Source organism: Chenopodium album, chromosome 8 (assembly GCF_948465745.1).
Source record: "Chenopodium album chromosome 8, dcCheAlbu1.1, whole genome shotgun sequence".
Taxonomy (NCBI): domain Eukaryota; kingdom Viridiplantae; phylum Streptophyta; class Magnoliopsida; order Caryophyllales; family Amaranthaceae; genus Chenopodium; species Chenopodium album.
This window is the reverse complement of record NC_137841.1, coordinates 35,874,342-35,879,400: the sequence shown is the minus strand read 5'-3', so window position 1 is coordinate 35,879,400 and position 5,059 is coordinate 35,874,342. Positions and strand designations below refer to the sequence as shown.

Here is a 5,059-nt window from a genome sequence, read left to right as displayed (position 1 = left end):
ACTCAATTCAAATGTCAATTAGCATGTACCTCGACATAACAAGCATAATTTACTTGAAAAATTAATTATGCAGCTCAATACAAGTTTCAAGATATAAACAATTCCATATATCAAAATTTAGAACAAGTTTGACAATGATATTTAAAATACATATGCATGTGTAACACGTATAACACAAGCTAGCCTCCACCCCTCCCCCCACAATAACAAGCAGCAGCAACATGGCAGGATCACACCACAACAACAACAAGCATCAGCATGACAACTTTAATAGAAAACATTTACCTATGGTTAGAACCTCCTCCTTGTCGTCAAAATCAATGTCTACAGGCCAATCCGGAAGTGCTTTTGGTCGTAAGGACTTAGATTGTTTCGGGATCTCTTCTGATTCGTTTCCATTTTTTTGTCTTTCATGATTATCTTGTGGAGCTGTAGCTGAAGTTTTCACAGCACCTGTTTCACGGTTCCGGATTCCTCGTGTTGCAGGTTTTGGGCGCTCGGGAGGTTTGTGAGAAGTAGAAGGGGAGTTCAATGAGTTTGGTGCAATTGAATGTGGAATATTAGGTGGAACTTTTGCTGGGTATTTATTCTGATAACCTGATGTAGCTGCCTCTTTGACTGAACTCGATGTTGAACCAGGAGGATTTTTCCAAATGGATCCTAAACTATTAGGTGGTTGTTGGTCAGATGTTGTAGTGGTAATGGGTGGAGAAAAAGGTCCCCATTTGTCATCCTTAAGTACCTCATTCTGTGGTGACTTAGTAGCTTGTTTTTTGGTAGGTTGTGAAACAACTTCAACAGCATTTGACTTAGCTGTGGCAGCAAGTATTTCCCTTGCTCTCTTGCTTCGATAAGTCATCTTTTACCTGATAAAACCATAAGACAAGCTACATTAGTTTGTCAAAACTGATATAAAGACAAGACATAAAATGAAATACAAATTATACTTCTAAACTGAAATACAAAATAAACTGATATAAAGATCTAAACTATGTATCTAAACTATATAGTTCTGAACTATAATCACAATATCACAATTACAGTGAGTTCATTACAAACAGCAACAACACTTAGTTCAATTACATTTCTGAACTGATGTAATCACAATATCAGTGGAAAGTAAAGACACTATATATAGAAAAAACTGATATAAAGACAAGACAATATATGTACAGCTAAACTAAACATCTAAACTGAAATACAAAATAAGAACAACAATAATCAATGCATCAGAGTTTAAATTCCAGAAATGAATTCCAGAACTGATTATTCCAGAAATGAATTATTCCAGAAATGAATTCCAGAACTGATTATTCCAGAAATGAATTATTCCATAAATGAATTCAAGAACTGAATTATTCCAGAAATAAATTCCTGAACTGAATTTAGTTTTTGAATTCAGCTCTGAATTCAGTTCTGGATTCAGTTTGGAATTCAGTTTTAGAATTCAGTTGTTATTCGACCAATAAGAAACCGAGACGATAATACTACTTAGTACCATAAAAACAGAAATTAAGTTAACAAAATGCAAACTTTGATGAATTAGAATAACTAAATGAAATATAAAAATACACACCCATCCAAATTTATGAACTCAAATCTATAATAAATTATAAAAGTTGTAAACAAATTATTCAGGCATATCAAACAAGTCCCTAGGCTTAGTTTTCACAACATGACACCACCCTTTTTGTATCTCATCCTCAATATAAAAAACTTGTTTTGCTTGAGATGAGCGGAGAAAACAAATGGATCATCACGCAAAAATCGACCAGTGTGCATCAACTTTGAGAAATTGATACGAACACTTCCATTCGGATTTGTTTTGATACCCCTACGGATATCGACCCAATCACAACGAAACAATACAACCTTATAAGAACCATAATAATCTAATTCCAAAATTTCTTTGAGTTTTCCATAATATTCGTGACCCTCTGCTTCCACCATGATTCCTGAATTCTGAGTTATTCGAAATCGCTCGCGATCCACAATATCAAATTTGTAACCATTGATAATAACACTTTTCATCCTTTACCTGCGGTTACTTAAGCCACCGGCTAAGGCTTTTCTTAACTTTCCTTCTACCGTGCTATCATCTAAATTATGGACCTATAATTCGAGAATAATAAAGTTAGAATTAGAAAGTTGTATAATATGAAAATAAAAAGACCCTAAATGTAAAAGCATATGACCTGGCTTTGCAACCAATCTGCAAATTCATCAATTATCCACTGATTTTCAATAGATTCATCAGCTTGACTTCCTCCAACGTCATTCTCTTGCCTCTTTAATTTTAAGAACTCACTATCGAGATTGTAAATTTTATGTGAGTAACAAGTATATATTGGACGCTTTAACTAAACTCATAATGCTACTTACTTGAGCACCGGGGTTAGTTCATCAGAATGAAGTAAAACATAGCGATGAACTTGCTTTAAACTTCTATCATCCAAACAGACATTTTCTTTCTTTCCAACAACACGACCACCCGAGTTATACAAATAGTTGTCAATGTTTGATACACCATCCTCATTCATTCTAGGTCTATTGAACATAGTCTCAACACTTTCTAAATATCTCGAACAAAATGCAATTGTCTCCCACAAAAGGTAACCTTCCGCTATAGATCCTTCCGGTTGCGCTTTATTGCTTACATGAGATTTCAAAAAGGCCAAGTATGTACCTTGAATTATAGTAACGATTTTGTATGTGAATGTGAAAGAATAAGGAAAATTATTATTTAAAAATTAAATAATACAAATAAATAGAATATTAATAAAAATAATAATTATAATAATAATAAGTACCTTTCAACAGGATACATCCATCTATAATGAACCAGTCCGCCTAGTCTGACCTCTTCCACTAAATGAATTAGTAGATGAACCATGATTGTAAAAAATGTTGGTAAAAATTCTTTTTCAAACTTGCAAAGAGTCAACACGAGCTTTGATTGAATGATATCTAATTCTCTTGTATCTATAGCAGTTGAACATATCTTTTTAAAAAAGTCGGACAACTCTTCAAGCAAGTCAATAACTCTTGTGGCATTCGATGCCCTTAAAGCAACCGGTAGGATATCTTTCATGAGAATATGATGGTCGTGACTTTTTATATTAATAAGTTTCCGTTGCTTTAGATTCACACATCTTTGCAAATTAGATCCATATCCATCAGGAACTTTCATCTTTTTCAAGACTTTCAAAAATCGTTCTTTCTCCTCGTTAGACATGGTGTATGCAGCCGGCGGGATTTAACCTTGAGTGTCGATCCATAGATGAGGTTTTATATTCAAATTCTTTAGGGCTTCTCTGCCACTCTCATCATCCCTACAATTATCCATATCTAAAAGAGTTCCTAAAAAAATATCGGACACATTCTTTTCAATGTGCATAACATCTAAATTATGTCTAAGAGGATTATGCTTCCAATACTCTAATTCAAAAAATGTACTTTTCTTTTTCCAAAGAATATGATCACCATCGGGATCGCAATCATCATCAAGTTCATTGGCAGCTTTTTTCCCTCTTTTTTTAGGAACTTTTTTTGTCTTCCCATATACACACTTTACCCCTTCTTGTTGCTTCAAAACTTCGGTCCCGCTGGTACGAATCGGAGCAATACCATATTCTTCTTTCCCATCAAACAAATTAGCTTGTGAACGATATGGATGATCAATAGGCAACCATTTTCGATACCCAGGGTAGATAATTTTGCCACCAAATCTATCGGAATTAGTAGAATGAGTGCAAGAAGGACAAGCTTTGTAGCCTTTCGTACTCCAACCTGAAAGCATAGCATAAGCCGGAAAGTCATTAATAGTAGAGTGTAGGGCTGCTCGCAGTTTGAAGTTGCTTCCAATATAAGAATAAAAAGCATCAACACCTTCCCACAATAATTTCAATTCATGGATTAGTGGTTGCAAGTACACATCAATATCCATACCGGGACCAAATTTACCAAGAATAATTATAGAAAGAATAAAGGATGATGGTTTCATGCAATGCCATGGTGGTAAATTATAAGGAATGAGGACCACCGTCCATGTACTATTATTTGTGTTCATAAGACGATATGGATTAAAACCATCACTCGCTAGGCTTAATCTAACACTGCGAGGATCAGCGGCAAACTCTGTATATTTTTCATCAAATTTTTTCCAAGCCTCGCCATCAGCAGGGTGTCGTAGAATCTTATCATCCTTACGATTAAAGTTCCATCTTATGTCCTCTGCATTTTTAGATGACATGTAAAGCCTCTTTAATCTAGGGATAAGGGGAAAGTACCGCATTACTTTAGCTGCCTCGCCTTTCTTACATGCTTCTTTTCCTTTTTCATTTACATCACCCTCCTTTCCCTTCACATTTTTCTACCTTGATGTATGGCATATATGACACTCACTTTTATTTGCGAATTCGCCCTAATATAACATGTAGTCATTTGGACATGCATGGATTTTCTCATATCCTAACCCTAAATCTTTTATTATCTTCATGCCTTCATAATAGGACGATGGAAAGTCCTTAATATTGGGAAATGCGTCAATTAGAAGTTTAAGTAATTTATTAAATGACTCTGCAGACCAATGGAACATACACTTTAGGTGAAACAAATGCAATAGAAATGAAAGTTTCGAAAAAGTAGTACACCCCTCGTACAAGCCTTTTTCAGAAGCTTCCATGAGATTTTTATACTTTGCCTGTTCTTCATTTGAGAATGTTGATTGATACTCATCATCTACCTCGCGATAAATCGTAAACCCCTCATCCATGTCATGAATTGTCATCTTCAATACTTTGTTCATTAAATGATGGATCTTGAGTTTTGTCGGTTTGTCGCGTATTAACTCTAAAAGCTGCTCTTAGTAACCCGTCCATATCATCTCGGCCTACTGCATTTACTTGATCATAACATAGATCATAGGTCTTACTCCCTTCATCTTTACAATGAAATATCCAATTTATATAGTTTTTATAAAAACCATAAAATAAAATATGGCCTCCAACTTCTTCTACAGAATTCGTTTTATTTAACTTGCACTTATTACATGGGCATT

General features: G+C 34.7%; 1 long non-coding RNA gene across 1 annotated transcript; it reads right to left on the bottom strand.

Moving 5' to 3' along the window:
* Positions 1 to 2,099: 2,099 nt before the first annotated feature.
* LOC145556028 (uncharacterized) lies at positions 2,100 to 2,506 on the bottom strand. The gene is made up of 3 exons (XR_014091686.1): positions 2,383 to 2,506; positions 2,196 to 2,307; positions 2,100 to 2,112 (listed from the first exon to the last, which is right to left on the bottom strand). It is a non-coding gene; the product is annotated as an uncharacterized LOC145556028 (long non-coding RNA).
* Between the last annotated feature and the right edge of the window lie 2,553 nt (positions 2,507 to 5,059).